Source organism: Magnolia sinica, chromosome 1, assembly GCF_029962835.1.
Source record: "Magnolia sinica isolate HGM2019 chromosome 1, MsV1, whole genome shotgun sequence".
NCBI lineage: Eukaryota > Viridiplantae > Streptophyta > Magnoliopsida > Magnoliales > Magnoliaceae > Magnolia > Magnolia sinica.
Window position 1 is genome coordinate 46572042 of NC_080573.1, and position 18207 is coordinate 46590248.

The following is an 18207-nucleotide window of genomic DNA, read 5'->3' on the forward strand; positions in this document are numbered from 1 at the left end:
ACACCCATATTTCTGTTGGTGGACACTTGGTCCACTATTTCGATGATATCATGTTCTACGGTCAAGCGGTTAGGGCTGAATATGACCCTTATGGTTGGGGTGAGAGTTATCGTAGCAGCATAAACTTTTATAGATGCCACTAAGTTGTGTGAGGGTTGCTTGATACATTTGGGGAGCAGAATGATATGCATTGACTTGATTGTCACCACGATATACCATTACGACGTCATCCTTGGTATGGATTGGCTTACTGAAATGAAGGTCAAGATCGACTGTGAGACGAGACTGGTGACGGCACACAGGCCCGAAAACACAACTTTCACTTTCCCCGTTCAGGTCAGTTGCCCCTTTCGGGTTCTTTGTTATGCTTTCCTAATGAAAGATCATAATGGTCCCACACTTAAAAACATGCCTGTGGTCCAGGACTTCTGGGAAGTGTTTAAGACGATCCTTGGATTACCTCCTCGGCGCGAGATCGACTTTACTATCGACCTTGTGCTTGGTGCCACACCCATTTCGCTACCGACGTATCGCATACCTCCATACGAAATGAAGGAATTGAGGAGACAGATCGATGGTCTATTAAAATCAAGTTTCATACGACCGAGTGTATCCCCTTAGGGAGCACCTGTGTTGTTTGTGAAGAAAAAGGATGGATCACTGCGATTGTGTATTGATTATCGTAGGTTGAACTAAGTGACAGTCAAGAACAAGTATCCTTTGCCCAGGATAGATGATCTGTTTGACCAGTGGAAAGGGGCACAATATTTTTTTAAGATCGACTTACAGTCAGGGTATCACCAGTTGTGTGTCAGGGATGAGGACGTATAGAATACAATGTTCAGAACCAGCTTTGGGCATTACGAATTCCTTGTGATGTCGTTTGGACTCATAAATGCACCAGCTGTGTTCATGGATCTTATGAATCGGTTGTTTCGGCCGTATCTATACCGATTCATCATCGTATTTATAGATGACATCCTTATATACTCCAAGAGTTGGAAAGATCATAAGGAGCACCTGCAAGTAGTCTTTGATACCCTCAGGAAGAACCAGTTGTTTGCTCAGTACAAGAAATGCGACTTCTGGAAAGAAGAAGTCAAGTTCCTGGGACATGTTGTGTCCAAGGAAGGTATCGCTATGGACCTTGCCAAGGTGGCCACAATTCAGGATTGGGAGCAGCCTAGTTCGGTTACTGAAGTGAGGAGTTTCCTCAGTCTGGCAGGTTACTATCATCGATTCATTAGAAACTTTTCCAAGATAGCCAGACCATTGTCTCAGCTCACTCGGAAAGATCTTAAGTTTGCCTGGAATGAGAAGGCAGAAGCAGCCTTTCAGGAACTGAAGGACAAGTTAACATCCGCACCTATGCTAGTATTGCTAGAGCAGGGGGTTAGATATACCATTTACACCGATGCCTCTCGTGTTGGTTTGGGTTGTATTCTAATGCAGAAGGACAGGGTGATTGCCTATGCATCGCGACAGTTGAGGAAACACGAAGATAACTACCCTACACACGACCTAGAATTGGTGGCTGTTATCTTTACATTAAAGCTTGGAGACATTATCTCTACGGAGAGGATTTCGAGCTCTTTTGCGACCATAAGAGCCTCAGGTACATATTCACGTAGAGAGACCTGAATATGAGGCAACGACGATGGATGAAAACCTTGAAAGACTTCAAGTTTGAGGTCTCCTACCATACTGGCAAGGCCAACCTTGTGGCAGATGCATTGAGCCGCAAGAAGACGATATCATTTGTAGCTCCGCTGATGATAGAAGAGTGGAACATAGCGGAATTCGTGTGAGACTTTGACTAAAAACTTACAGTAGAGGAGCCGTTCGAGAGCGTCACACACATCCACTTATAGCCACTCATTGATGACCGGATTATTGTGGCTCAGAGAGAAGATGAATGGTTAATGAAGATGAGAGAGCAAGAAATTGACAGTGAAGAGTCCGAATGGAGAGTTGGTTCAGATGGGGGCTTACATTACCGGGGCTGCCTATGCATCCCGAATCTTCATGACTTGAGAAAGGAAGTTCTAGAAGCCGCTCACAATTCGAGGATGACAATGCATCCTGGCAGTACGAAGATGTACCGAGACATGAATCGTTCGTACTGGTGGGACAACATGAAGGCCCACATAGCAGAGTATGTGTCCTGTTGTCTCACGTGCCAGCAGGTAAAGGTCGAGTATCGCCGATCCCCTGGTTTACTTCAGCCCATGCCTATAGCTGAATGGAAATGAGATTTCATCTTTATGGATTTCATTTCAGGGTTGCCAAAGATGAGGAAGGGACATAACTCCATTTGGGTGATTGTGGACCGATTGATGAAAGCGGCTCGTTTCCTCCCGATTAGAGTTTCAAACTCAACAGATGATTCGGTCAAGCTGTACATTAAGGAGATAGTACGTTTGCATGGAGTTCCTATGGAGATTGTGTCGGATCGAGACGCGCGATTCACATCTATCTTTTGGACTCATATCCAGGAAGCAATGGGTGTGAAACTGAAGTTCAGTACCGCATTCCACCCACAGACTAACGGGCAGACGGAACGGGTCAATCAGGTGCTGGAGGATATGTTACAGGCATGTATGCTTGATTTCAAAGATAGTTGGAATGACTGTCTTCCTTATGCTAAGTTCGCTTATAACAACAACTTTCAAGCGAGCATTGGCATGGCTCCTTACGAAGCACTATATGGGTGTCTATGTCGAGCATCGCATTGCTGGGCAAAAGTTGGTGAGAAGAGTTTGATTGGCCTAGAGTTGGTGCAGGCGACCTCAGAGAAGATCGACATTATCAGGCTCGAATCCTTACGACCCAGAGCAGATAGAAGAGTTACGTTGATACAAGACGACGACACCTAGAATTTAAGGTTGGGGACCACATGTCCTTGAAAGTTTTTCCAATGAAGGGAGACCTTCGTTTTGGTAAGAAGGGGAAGCTTACGCCGAGATTCATTAGCCCATTCCAAATACTAGACCAAGTGGGTATGGTGACATACCGTCTCGCCCTGCCCACACCACTCGCAGGCGTGCACAGTGTATTTCATGTATCGATGTTGAAGCAATACATTTCTGATCCTTCCCACATTATCAAATGAGAGCAGGTACAGTTGAGTGAAGATGCGACTTATGTACTGCGATTGACGCGTATCCTAAACAGGAAGAACAGGTGTTGCGCAGTAAAGTAATTCCGGTTGTGAAGGTATTGTGGACTCACCACACTGAGGAGGAGGCCACTTGGGAAACAGAAGCCGAGGTCTTTAAGAACTACCCTCAGATTCTCGAGGAGTACGAAAAGGTACTAATTTTAAGGATGAAATTTTTCTTTAAGGGTCAAATTCTGTAGAAATTAGACGAAAATTAATTAAGTACTAAACTGAATTAATTGGTAAATTAGCTTGAACTACTTTCTGTACGAACTGCAACACCCAAAACTATTAGAATCACTAACTTGAGATTTTCTAAAAAATGTAGGATCAGTCTCAAAACCCAGTTGTTCCTAGGAACACATTGAAACTCCATATCGGACCTGGACTGTGCGTCGAAAGTCCGATTACTATGAAACTATAAGGTTATGACCACCTTACTGGGCTTGACAAACATCACGGGAATCGAATCCAAATAGTATCCAGAAACGCACAACTTGAGCCTGGAGTGGAGTGTGTGAGAAACGCAAATATCTATAGAAAATGAATTTAAGCTTAAGTAAATTGGGCCGTTCGCTTGCAGGCCAAATTTAAGGTTTCAGACTGTCAGATTTTGACCCAACTACACTCTTAGATCAAGAAAATTTCCTTGTACATATCGGTTGTGGCCCTGATCGAGTGACGATGACTGTTGAACTGAAATAGGTCCTCCACGGTCGATCCACAAATCCGATCAGACCGAAATCTTAACCTAGTGTAGATCCATTGTCAAGGAACTTTCTCTAGACCGTATGCGAGCAATGTACCTCTAGATGAGCTTCGTTGGCCCGAAACAGCCACCCTTTGGCTATAGCCTAAGTATACCATGGCCCTAGGGCCATTGACATCAGTTCTGAGCCTATATAATGCCCTTAACCTACCCCTCTCATTCCATACGAATTTTCCTAACCCTAAGAGAGATAAGAGAGAAAAGAGGAGAAAAGTGTGAGGAGAAGAGAGAGAGTTCAAGAGATCGTTACTAGGATTCATTCCGACTGCTCATCGTATTGAATAACCACCCCATCGTCGCTACACCATCGATTTTAGCTTCAATTTGGGTAAGAAATTCTAACCCTAATCTTGTTTTAAGAATCCAAATAGAGAAACCAATAAAATAGCTAACCTATTTCAATGTTTAGCTAGCCGCTGTGCTGTAGACAAAGACGTGGTGTACGAACCGAGTTCGTAACGAGCGTACCGACGAAAGGTGTGGACTATAAATGTTTAGGTTATGCTTTTCAAGGCTTTCAATATCAGCAATGATTTATGTCTGACTTGATTGCTGCCATATGATCCTAGTTACAATGTTTTCGATATATCATGTATGTGTAAACTAGGTTGTATACTAAAATGCATTCTATGTGTTTGTTGAAATGTACGAATGAAAGTGAAATTATGATTTATGCTAGCCATGCCTATTAACCTATAATACATGTTCGTTGTATGTGTGACAACTCCTTTATGAAAGGATTTGTCATAATATATGCTATAACTAGATTAGTACATGTATATAGTATTATTTAGTCTAAGTGTTTGTTAAAATGTCTGAATGATATTTTGTCGATGGATTGTACTTATTAAATGTATTGAGATATGATTTTTAGTTTCCTTAGTCATATGATTTGTTTTGCTTCATGTATTGCAAATTGTCACTATATGATTTGTGGATGAAATGCATGTGTATGTTAACTTGCCAAATGTATTTGATAAAATGCATCAAATGAGATTCATGTTTGTATTATTTGTTAAATGCAGATATGAGTAACATATGTGATTCCTCATTGCATTTAAGTATGTTTGGGACTACCACTTAGTCCAGGCAATCGGTAATGACTCCTATTCGAGTGGCCGAACTAGTTTCATCACGTTAGACACGTTCGAGGAATCCAAGTCGTATTGTGATTGTCGATAGTGGTTAGGCCATGTGGAGTGCATACGTACTTTATGTCGATCAATTTAACGTACACTTGTACAAACCGAACTTGTCAAATAACCCGATTGGCCTATTGTGTGTTTACCATGTATGGACGCTACTGCTTAAATCTAAGGTACCACTTACCAATGTAAAGCCTGTTTCAACCTTGGTACCACAATCCACTAAGACTCATGAGCCAGAGATGGTGGTATGGGGCATCGTGGTCGAGCTGTCGACCTACACTAGGGTGACGAGCCTCCCCGTAGTGACTAGTGAGCAACCCAAAGTCGTGAGCCGAATACAGTGGTATGGGACACTGTATTCGAGCTATCGGTCTATGCTAAGGTGACGAGCCTTCCCGTAGTGACCTTGAGTATAAACTAGGCCTACGCTGAGGTGATGATCCTCTCGTAGCAACCTTAACTTGCCTATCCACTGCTTTTCAAATCAGGGGTGATGTTGCCCTACAACTTACCTATCATATGTGATTAACTAGGATTGACGACCCCAGATGGATCATTGTTTGGGTAAATGATATAAAGAGAGGTACTTTATCTTCTCGAATATGTGTATGAATAAGCCTGATTAAGAACTTGGTTAACACGATCATGCACTGCATTGCCTGTGCCTCTGGCGAGGAAGAGCACGGTGGGAGTTTACCATGCGCGACCGTGAGATGATGTCGTTGAGGGAGTGCAGGCGAGGGCATGCATCATTATAGCATATCATTCCTGCATTAACAAGAGTACTTAGGACATGATTGTTGTACTGCTTTATTATTACTGCTTGACTGAATTGATAACATGTTAACCTTTGCCTTATAGTACCATTGAGTTGATCACTCACTCCCACTCTAGGACGGTGTTTTAAAACACTAACCTGACTCTGTTTTAGCTACAGATGATGATGAGGCTTACGAAGCGGAGCCTGACTTTTACGATGATGAGGAGGAATTCTCCTATATGCAGCTCTCAGGCGGGTTTATGTAGACCATGTACTAATCGACGGGATTACAGGGATACGAATTAGTTGGACATTACACTTTGCCATTTTGTATATTTTGGAACAAACATGTATATATTCAGCCTGGTGACATGATCATACTTTGGGGGTTTATAACCACTTACATACTTTATATATCTATCACAGTCTTTTGTTTGCTAAATTTAATCATCTATGGAGTATGGTATGTTGTTTTAGTGTAATCCCACTCATGTTTAATGCACTAATATGGACAACATTTAAATATCATTATCTAGATTGCATAAGTGATGCGTTGGAACTCGGGAGTTGAGCTTTGCTCGACCCTTAATTTTCAGGGCGTTACAGAGTTGATCCAAAGCTCAAGTGTACCGCATAATCACTACAAGAAATTAGCCTTTTACTGACGAACTTATTTCTGACGAAATCAATTTCGTCGGTAAACATGACGTTCCTTGACGAAATATGGTTTCGTCGGCAAAAGATTCTCGCCACAACCGAATAAGTTCCTGCCACCATTTACAATGACGGCCTGGAAACTTTTCCCGACGAAATTATTTATCGTCGGTGAAAACTCTTTTCCCGACGATCATTTCGTCGACTAATGTAATTTTTCCCGACGAACCAAATAGTTTGTCGGCATAAGATCAGAGAGGCTATTTTTCTGACATTATACAATATCGTCGGTAAATGAACTTTTAACCGATGAAAAAAATCATCGGTAAAGGAGTTTTTACCAACGAAATACATATCTCGTCTGCAAAAATCGGCATTTTGAATTTTTTGATAAAAATAAAATAAAATTTGATAAAATTTTTAAGATTTTGACAATAAAAATTTAGAATTTGTATTTTATTTTTTTTTGAAATATTTGATAATTAATATAATATTTTGTTAAAAGTTTTGAAAGAAAAATTAAGAGTAAAAAAAATATACATTTTATAAAAAAACGTGATTTTTACCCTTAACATACTGAGTAAAATTTGTGGGATCCACCGTTATTTATTTATTTTATCCACTCTGTTCATCCTTGTTAACAGATAATTTGAGGTCTAAAGAACAAAAAGGAAGCATATCCAAAGCTCAAGTGGACCACACCACAGGAAATAGTGTGATTGAACCTCTACCATTGAAAATTTCTTGGAGGCCATAGAAGTTTTGGATCAAGCTGATGTTTGTGTTTTCTCTTCATTCATATCTTTTTGATAATATGAACAACCTTTAACCGTTTTTGCACAATCTGATCAGTCCAGATTGAAGAGTAAATAACTTCATATGTTTACATTAAAATTCACTCAAATTGTTAATCAATCTTGTATGCCCAATATCTTTCTCATATGTAGCATGATCGGGGTGAGTAACTAGTCAAATTGAGGGGGAATGGACCAGACATGTAAAATGGGCCAAATATTTTGGTCAAAATTGTGACCCAACTTATTGACCTCCTGAGAACGTAAGAATTAATGTTAGTAAGTTTTGTGGGGCCCATCATGATGTGTGTCGAACATCAACACCATGCATTTGATGTGTCCCCTATAGGTAATGAGATATCTCAAAAATCATCCATATACGAAACTCAGCTGGGCCATACCATCTAAAACTATATGAAGACACACTAAAATATATAAAAGCACTTGGTGGGGCCCACATAAATTTTGGATGTGGTTGAAAGTTGATCTGACCCCTCATCCAAGTGGGACACACATAATGAATGGGTTGGATATGTGAATCACATCTAGGTGGGCCCAATATATGATTATGAATGAGACAAGTCCAAGGCTTAAGTACTGGAGCACAAAGTGGGGATTAAACGTCCACCATAAAAAACTTCTTGGAGAAGTTTTAGATCAAGCTGATATTTGTGTTTTCACTTCATCCACGTCTACATGACATTATGAATAGGTTGGATGGTAAGAAAACATCACGGTGTCCCTTAGAAAGGTTTCAATGGTGGGTGTCATTATTACTACAGCTTCCTTTGGCGTGGCCCACAGGAGTTGTGAACCTGCTTCATTTTTAGGAGCATACCTTAAAATGATCTGAGAAAAGTGACGAACGGAGTGGATAAAACAGTTACATCACGGTGGGCCCCATAGAGCCCTGCCCGGACAAACGACGAACTTATTTCCGACGATATTGATTTCGTCGGTAAATATTGCTTTTCCCAACGAAATCATATTTCGTCGGCAAAAGATTCCCGCCCATATTAAACATATTCCCATCGAGATGCTATTTTTACCAACGTTATATAATATCGTCGGTAAAGGGGATTTTTATTTCGTTGGTAAAGGCGGACAAAATGAACGGTGGACATATTATTTCACTTTGTGTGGTTGATCATAGATGTTGATTTGTAATTTTTATTTTTGGTGTAGCTAATAAGTATATTTAAAAACATATGTACGGAGTGGATGGGGCTGATAGAGTACGGGTGGGCCCAAATAATTTTACAGCCTTTTGTTGACGAATGGTAACAAGTATTACCGACGAAAATTTTCGTTGGCAATAAGGTTATGTTTTAAGCCGAAATGACTCCAGCACCCATCCATCTCCCTCAATCTCTCTCTCTCTCTCTCTCTCTCTCTCTCTCTCTCTCTCTCTCATTCTTGCTGTCGCTCTTTCTATCTCTCCCCTTTCCCTCTCTGCTCTCTCTCACTCTCGCGTCGCTCTCTCACTCTAGCCCTGTTGCACATCAGGTATCTCTCTCTCTCTCTCTCTCTCTCTCTCTCTCTCTCTCCTTATCTATCCATTTCATTAATTTGGGCATTTTTTTAATCCTCAAGTAGTATTATGTAATGATTTATGTATTGAGATTTTTTGAGTTTTCGAATCCCTAATTAGGGATTTGTAGTGTTGATTCCTTAATTGTGGATTATAGATTAAAAACTGAAAATCCCTAATTAGGGATTCGAAATTCAAAACCTTTAACTACGATTTTTTTTTTTTTTTAACGAATAAACCAAAGAAATATTGGTTAAAATGAAAGTGGATTAACGGCTTATTGGGTGAGACCCTGACTGTGGGGCCCACCATGATTTACGTGGGTATATCCATGCCATCCATCCAATTGTCACCTCATTTTTGGGCACAGTCCGGAAAATGAGGCAGATCCAAACTCGGGTGTACCATATAGAAGGGATTAAATTCCCACCATTAAAAACTTTCTCAGGGGCCATGAAAATTTTGAACCAAAGCTTCTATTTTTGTTTTCCCTTCATCTAGGTTTGTGCAACCTTATCAACAAGTTAGATGGCACTAAATATTATAGTGGGCCTTAGGAAGTTTTTAACGGTAGTCGATCCACCTGAGATTAAATTTGTCTTATTTTTAGACCATGTCCTAAAATGAAATAGAAAAATGGATGGACGGCATCAATATACAACATACATATATCAGGCCTGGCCTGAAGCGGCCAGGCCTGCTAAACAGCTTATGAGGGCTAATCCAACATAATGGTGCCATGTAGTGTGTGTACGACATCCAACCTGGCCACAAGATCAGGCTAAATCCAACATTCTCGTGTCATGTACTGTATGTATGACATCCAACTTGACTACCATGGAATACAACACACCTACAAGCCTCCAAATTTGAGTGCAGCCCAGCTGATAATTGGAACTGCTTGATTTTTTTAGACAATGATCATCATGGGGGGTCCATCCAAACCCAGCTGATAATTGGAACTGCTTGATTTTTTTAGACAATGATCATCATGGGGGGTCCACCTATTGGATGGGTTGGATGTCATTTACCACACCATGTCAGCCCAATATTGCTAGACACCAACACTTAGAAAAAAAAACAAAATTAGATGAAGGCATTTTACCCCCATTGTCTAATTGCAGAATTTTAAAAACTGAATTGTTAACGCCTTTTCTCATTAAACCATGTTTTTGAAAGAAAATCTTTTTCTCATTAAACTATTTCTCATCAAGTAGTTTTTTTTGAACTGCCTGAGGACCTTCCCGTGTTTTTGCATTTCATGTCGACCTTGGAAAATGTATTGCACATCTAAGAAAAGACCTTGAAAAATGTATGGCACAATCAAGAAAACTGAGCCATTTAGAACAAATTCATTTCCCACCATTTCATGTGCAGTGCTTTGGCTCGTGCATATGGATGGTTATTCTCTTTCAGAGCAGCTGCTTTTTATCTGAGAGAAACTTTGAAAGAGCATGAGAGTTGATCTGCATGCACTTGGAAATTACTTGAAATTGCATACATGGCATATAATCACGTCGAACTAAGCTGTCCTAATTATATTTGCTAGTATGGATGTACCACAACAAAAAAAAAAAAAATACATTCCTCAAGAGTAGCCAATTATTGGATTTGCTGACATCCATGGAATGAGTAGATGTGAAAAATAATCCACGCTCTTGTTGCCGAAGCCCTACCCATGCATGCCTTCATGTCTACGCATTATGATTTATTTATTTATTTATTTTTTATTATATATATATTTTTTACAATACTCTGTAGTTCTGTCCCACCGTTGAAACCTTGCTAGAGCCCACCGTAATGGTTATTTTCCATCCTACTTGTTGATACGACGGGAAAACACATATCGGCTTGATCCAAAGCATTTTTGGCCTCCAAGAAGTTTTAATGGTGGCCCTTTAATCACCACTGTTTCCTGTGGTGTGGTCCACTTGAGCTTTTGATCTCCTTCATTATTGGGCACATGCAATAAAATGAGCCAGAAGAATGGATGGACGGTGTGGATAAAACACATACATCACGGTGGGCCCCACAGCGGTGATGGGGTCACCCCACCCAATCTGCTTCCCTCTCAATATGTTTGGAGGTGACGCATCTTACGTATGAGTTCGACTATGTGAACAGATAAGTGGGCCGCACATTTGCCCAGTTTTGCCATAAATCTACAATTTCAACAGTACTGCCATAAGATCCAAGCTCTGTTGGACCTTATCATCAGAATCCTTATGTTCACCAGATCGAAAGGATCAGTCCAATAGAAAAAACTCACATGGACCACTCCAATGAAAACTGTGTAAAACCAATCCTTACACCTCTAACTTCACAGTGTTGACCATCTGAGGATCAGGTTGATTTTTATCTCCCCATCGTCTTGTTGAGTTACACCTGATGAAAAGGTTCGATTGAAAAACGAGCACCATGGTGGCTACAAGAACGAAACTATGGTTGGCATCCCATCCCCATTTTTCCTTATGGTCTGGCCCACTTCAGTTGTGAATCTGGCTGATTTTGGCCCCACTGCCTAGTACCAAGGAGAATTGCTGAATGGCAGAGTGTATTTTACATATAAAACATGGTGGGTCCCACAAAGCTTTGGTGTTTTAGGTGCGGGATGAAACACGGGTTGCAGATGACTCTAGTCTCATGTAAATCACCCCATGGGACTCATGTACAGGTTTGAGTGGACATTTAAAATCATGTCTTTGCTGCTTGGTCGTGGATGGGCCATAGCCGGTATAATCACTAAGTAGACGGTTTGCCATATAATGCCGGACCCTTGAGTCAGTTCCGTTAGGTATAGGATTGGATACCAAACGTGTCAGAGATCCACTCCATTCATTTTTTATTTTATTTTTCTAACGACATTTTGAACATGCAAGTTAGCCACACGTGTACATTAAAAACTAATAATTACTGATTTACCAGAGATTTACATGTATCAAACAGGCCTTAACGACCTTTTTTCTCATATAAGTTTGACCTTCTTAATCAGAGTGCAAACGAAATTTTATTGCAGATCGTGCTCCACTCTACCATATATACGTAATGAATGGACCTGATCTCTCACACATGCCCGGTCCATTAGTGTGTACCAGGTACTGCATGGTAGAACAGTCATGCACCTTGCATTCTATAAAATTCATGTTCATGATTCTGCGCAGATAATTAGAAGAGTATCTTAGTCCTTCAAATAATAATTTTGGTTGACTAATTGAATAGGTCCATAAAAGTAACCTAAAAATTTGGGTTATATGTTCAATTAGAAGATAAAATAGTGTATTAGTGCATGAATTAATGTAAGTGTGAAACTGACAATTTTTCATTATTTTCCTATATATGTTTACAAAACACGTTTACTGGAAATCAATTTTACATAAGCAATCTGAGAAAGTAACTTTGCATTGCTACAATCAATGCCACACGTGCCCTTAAGTATAGAATCCGGCCGGTTTCATGTTCGTTACGGACGAACTGGCTTTTTATTTCCTTGCGACGGCCCCACAGCCATCACTAATGGACCTCCATCTACAACTCCTTCAGATGACCCTACCACCTGTATTGATGAATCTCCATTTACAACTCCTTCAGATGACCCTACAGCCAGTATTGATGAATCTCCATCTCCTTCGGATGACCCTACCGCCGGTATTGATGAATTGACTTTTTTATTTCCTTCAGATGATCTCTGTATCTTTCTAACGATATTCGTCAGTGTTTGTTTGCCTCCACCATCTAAACTTGTGTAATTCTCCTCTCTCCTAATTTTTATGACCATGCCATGCACCCTGTGATGCACTTTCGTGAGTGCCACAGCCCATGTCTGCTTGAGAAGGCTTACAACCACATTCACCATTCTCCTGTGACAATAAGAATGGAAATTGTTAGTAACCCATCACAATCTCTATTTTACATGTGACCCATATACAATGATCAGAACCATTGATCTGACTGACCACACCGCTAGCATTAATGCAAATTCACATGATTACTTGTTTTTTGGCTATTCCTATCAGAGAAAATCGCTATCATAGTGCATGCCATTGATAACATTAGCCATGTGATCAATGACATACGAATGATGATTAGAGCAAATCAACGGTCTACTTTCAATGGACTGGACAATTAGAACTATTTAACCAGGGCCATTTACATGCAGTGGTTCATCAACGAAAACCTTCCCACTTGTTAACAGTTGCATGCATCTCATCTATGAATAAGTTCATTTCTACTAGTATCTCTGAAGGTTCGATGTTAATATATTCTTAACTAAGAAAAAAGAAACAAGCTTTGAAAAGATTAATGAGGTAAAATCAAGGAAGGAAAAGCTTAGAATTACCTTAAGGATTGGGATTGAGAAAGCAAATAATGAGATCTGAATGAAGAAGACGCGACTCAAAATGCTTGGTTTGGAGAGATGCTTGAAATATCATCTCCTTATATAACATAGTCCACATATCAACTTGATATTTGTTATATAGTATCTTCTTATATGACATAGTCCAAACATCAACTTGGTAAATGTTATATAAATGTAATATAATAGATAGAAGGAAGAGTCTTACATGAGTCCTATTCAACGTACGAGCCTTTGTTTAGTGGGGCAAGTACGTACGCGGCTCACAACTCTGACTTGAAACCTGCGCTCACAGCTGTGATAGTAACCCTCTTGTCACCAGAAACTACAATTATGCCATTTTTATATTTAATTTTCCTTTTCAAATGTTGATAAATGCTCTAGTTTATTTATTTATTATTTTATTAAAAAGTGGATAATCGAGAATTGTGTGCCCACATAAGGCGTGTCTAACATCCAACCCATCCAAGAGAGGCACCTGACCAGTACTATCTGATGAGCTGCAAATATTAATGTACGTACAAATATCATAAGGTTGGCCAAGCAATAAAAAAATAACGTACGCTTGGAAACATCCAAATTCAAGTGTGACACATCTGATTACTTGATATGCCATTTTTTTTTTTGTTCATGTGATCGTCATTATGGGCTGCATATGTATGTTAGACACTACTATTGAAAAATCCATTAAAATTTTTGCCATCAAATTCTTCAGAATTCGACGGTCAGAATACGTCAATTAATATTCCGTCATCACCAAGTAGTTGTTGAATGTGGGGGTCAATTTTTTATTATTATTATTTATTTTTCATGAAAATTTCGACAACCGTGGACTGCCATTCAAATATATATTCGATGGTCCACAACTATTGTTCTAGGTATAAATTTTGATAGATATGAGCCATCATTTAAAATTCAACGGCTTTAAGTCATCGTTCTATATATTCATAAAAAACACATCAAATTTATACTTCTACATTGACAAAACAACATCCAATCCACACTTCTATATCTACAAAATATCCATCCAATAGAAGCACCCATCCAACATAAATGCCAATCTAAACCTGTAAGTACTCATTAAATACAAACATTCATTCAAATCACTTATATAATCGTTGTCATAGACTTAGGCCATCTAATCAACATTCATATATCTACATCTACAAACATCACCCCCCTCAAGAAAATCCATGTCCTGCATCTCCTTAGTGACATCGAAGATCTCCTCAATACAAACCTCGTAGTACTCTGAATTCGGGTCCTTTGTCTGAGCTAACAATGCACTCGCATGTCTTATTCAGCCAGTAATTCTTTAAGTAGCAGAGTACAATAACTGGGATTTCTACCGGCGCTCAAAAGCGCGGCTAAAAACCCATAAAAGCGCCGGCTATGCCATTACCAGCGCTACTCAAGCGCCACTCAATGGGTATGTCGGCAAAAGAATTGCTGGCCCTAGGTAACTTTTCCCGGCACTTGTTTGAGCGCCGGTAATTGTACTTTTTATGCAAATACGCGCCGGTAAAAGTCACTCTGAGCACCAGTAAAAGTGGTTTCTGGACACTTTTTCTCACAGAAAAGCTCCGTAAGATTTCTACACAAGCGCCAGTAAAATCCTTTGTATGGATTTGAGAGGCCCTAGCATGCTAGTAATTTTTTATTATTATATATAATTCAATCGAAGCCTGTATTTTTAAAATATTTGAAACATAAAAATGATGCAATACAAATAAAACTAAATATTAAACAAAATTTATATTACTACACAATAAAAAAATATATAATATTTATTACAATAAATTGAAAATGGTCTTGAATATAAATAAATAAATAAAAACAAATCCTCTATATGGTCTACTCCTAGCACGAGTGGCATCAAAAGGCTGAAGTGCTTGTAGGCCTAAATTTAGGCACAATTGATTAAAAATCCTGCACACAAGGGAAAAAAAAAGTCACTGAATGGCCCAGATGTCAAAAAAAAAAAAAAACATACCGTAGCTCAGTTACCCAGCCATATAATTACTATATCAGGAAACATGCAAGCAATTATATATATATATATATATATATATATATATAAACAAGTCATCACAATTTGAAACATGCAAGCAATTATATTTCAAAACTTTAGAATAAAAGAAATCACCTAGACCATTCCAAATCCTGTAGCTCAATAACCCAGCCATTGTATCTAAGTTGAACAGTGATGACTGGCACGCCAACTAGTTTATAGATAAACATTAAACAGATATCAACTACACTAGAGAAGGAAAAAGAATATCCATGATATAATGCATACATTTCAGTGACGTAAAATTTCAAAAGTTGAAAGGATCAGGCAACCTTGAAATATAGCAGGTTTCTTTAATGGTGTTCCTATTGCTGACTGTGTCTAGTATCAAAATCTTGGAGCTGAGACAAAACATATGGCAGATGCGTCTTAGAGAAAATTAAATCGAGCTCAAAGGCAAAAAGAACAAAAGCAAGAGCTCCTAGTCTACCTCCACCAATAGCTGCTTCAGGCAAGCACTCGATCGAATACTTATGTTGAGTGATATACATAATAGGCACACCCGGGATCTGTTCGCAATCAAGCAATTTCATGAGTTGGATGCATTCAGTGAAATCAGATAAAATGTACTACATTACCACATCTCTTATACCTTGCGAATCCTTTGCTTCAAGTCTCTATCACATGTAGCGACTAGATAACACTTATGCTGTCCACAAAATGAGTTGGTTAAATTTCTCAGAAAATCACAAATGAATAGTTCATCAATCCTTTATGATGATGTGAGTGAATCCTTTATGATGATGTGAGTGAGGGAGTCCAATTTTCTAAAGGGGTGCTGTAATATCTCGAAAAAATTCGTACAAAGGCCCGAGTACCACCTTAGACAGAAATACCTAAGGACCATATTCTGTAGAAATTAGACAAAAATTAATTAAGTACTAAACTGAATTAATCGGTGGATTAGCTTGAACCACTATCTATACAAATGGCAAGACCCAAACCCGTCAAAATCACTAACTCAATGCTACTTAAAAATCTACGAGAAATCTCAAAAGCCAGTTGCTCTCGAGATTGTGTTGAAATTCCGTTTCAGACCTGGACCGCATGTCGAAAGTTCGATGACCACAAAACTATAAGGTTATGACCGTCTTATTAGGCTTGACAACCATCACAGGAATCGACCCCAGATAGCATCCAGAAATGCACAACTTGAGCCCTGAGCAAAGTGTGTGAGAAACACGAATACCTTTGAAAAATGCATTGAAACTTAAGTAAATTGGGCCATTGGCTTGCAGGCAAAATTGAAGATTTTAGACCATCAGTTTCTAACCGAACTTCACCCATGAATCAAGGAAATTTTTCTGCACATATCTGTATGCTTATGGCCTTAATCGAGCGACAATGACTGTTGATCTGACACGGGTCCTCCACGGTCGATCCGCTAATCCAATTATACCAAAATCATAACCTGGCTTAGATCCATGGTCAGAGAACTTGCTCCATATCGTAGTTGAGTAATGGACCTTTAGATGAGTCCCGTTTGCCCGAAACAGGTACCCTTTGGCTGTAACCTAAGTATACCATGGCCCTGGGGCCATTTACACCAGTTCTGGGCTTATATAATGCCCCTAAACCACCCCATTCCCATTTCATACGAATTTCTCTAACCCGAGGAGAGAGAAGATAGAAAAGAGGAGAAAAGAGTAAGGAGAAGAGAGTGAGATAGGGAGATCATTGCTGGGATTCACTCCCACCACTCCACAGGCTGAATCACCTCTCCCGTTTCGCTACACCATCATTTTCAACTACGATTTCGGTAAGAAATCCTAACCCTAATCTTGATTTAGGAATCCAAATAGAGTACTCGATGAAATAGCTAACCTATTTCAATGTTTAAGTAACCGTTGTTCTGTATTCGGGAACGTAGGATTCGAATCGAGTTCGAAGCGAGTACTCCGACGAAAGGTGCAGACTATAAACATTTAGGTTATGGTTTTCAAGGCTTTCAATGTCAACAATGATTTATGTCTAACTTGATTGCTGCCATACGATCTTAGTTACAACGTTTTTGATAAATTATACATGTGTGAACTATGTTGAATATAAGATGCATTCCATATGTTTGTTGAAATGTTTGAATGAGTGTGAAATCTTGATTTGTGCTTGTCATGATTTCTAATATAAGATCCATGTAAGTTATATGCTTTATAACCGATGTTGTATAATGAATTGCTATAGTGCATGTTGTAACTAATTTAGTCTATGTATTTAGTAAGGTGTAGTTTAAGTGTTTGATAAAATGTCTGAATGAGAAGTTATTGATGAATTGTATTTAATAAGGGTATTGAGATAGAATTCTCAATTTACCTTATCCATATGTGTAGTTTTCTTCACGTACTCTTAATCTTGCTACGCAATTTATGAATAAAATGCAAGTGCTTGGTGATATGTTCAATGTGTTGATAAAATGCTCAAATGAATGTTGTATTTGGATTGTTCCTTAAATGCTTATATGATTATCACATGTATTCATGTGCTACATCTGAGTAAGATTAGGACTACAACGTGGTCCAGGCAATCGATAATGATTCCTGTTTGAGTGGCCGAACTAGCTTCGTCACAGTAGATACGTTCGATGAATCCGGGTCGTATGATGATTATCGACAGTGGTTAGGCCACGTGGAGTGCTTGTGCGCTCCATGTCGATTAAGTCGATGTGCACCCGTACCAGTTGAACTTGTCAAATAGCCCGATTGTCATATTGTGTGTTTACCATGTATGGACATCACTTCTTGAATCTATGGTACCACTTACCAATGTAAAGACCCATTTCAATTATGGTACCATGATTCGATAAGACTCATGAGCCGAGCATGGTGCTATGGGACACCGTGGTCGAGCTGTCAGCCTACGCTGGGGTGACGAGCCTCCCCGTACTGACCAATGAGCAACCCAGACTCGTGAGCCAAATATGGTGGTATGGGACACTGTATTCGAGCTGTCGGCCTACGCTAAGGTGACGA

The 18207-nt window shown here is 39.4% G+C and overlaps 2 long non-coding RNA genes across 2 annotated transcripts; both read right to left on the minus strand.

Annotated features, from left to right (window-relative positions):
* Positions 1-12119: 12119 nt before the first annotated feature.
* LOC131241995 (uncharacterized) lies at positions 12120-13240 on the minus strand. The gene is made up of 2 exons (XR_009169493.1): positions 13153-13240; positions 12120-12673 (listed from the first exon to the last, which is right to left on the minus strand). It is a non-coding gene; the product is annotated as an uncharacterized LOC131241995 (long non-coding RNA).
* Positions 13241-15404: 2164 nt separating this feature from the next.
* On the minus strand, positions 15405-15923 carry LOC131242052 (uncharacterized). The gene is made up of 3 exons (XR_009169502.1): positions 15834-15923; positions 15672-15750; positions 15405-15582 (listed from the first exon to the last, which is right to left on the minus strand). It is a non-coding gene; the product is annotated as an uncharacterized LOC131242052 (long non-coding RNA).
* Between the last annotated feature and the right edge of the window lie 2284 nt (positions 15924-18207).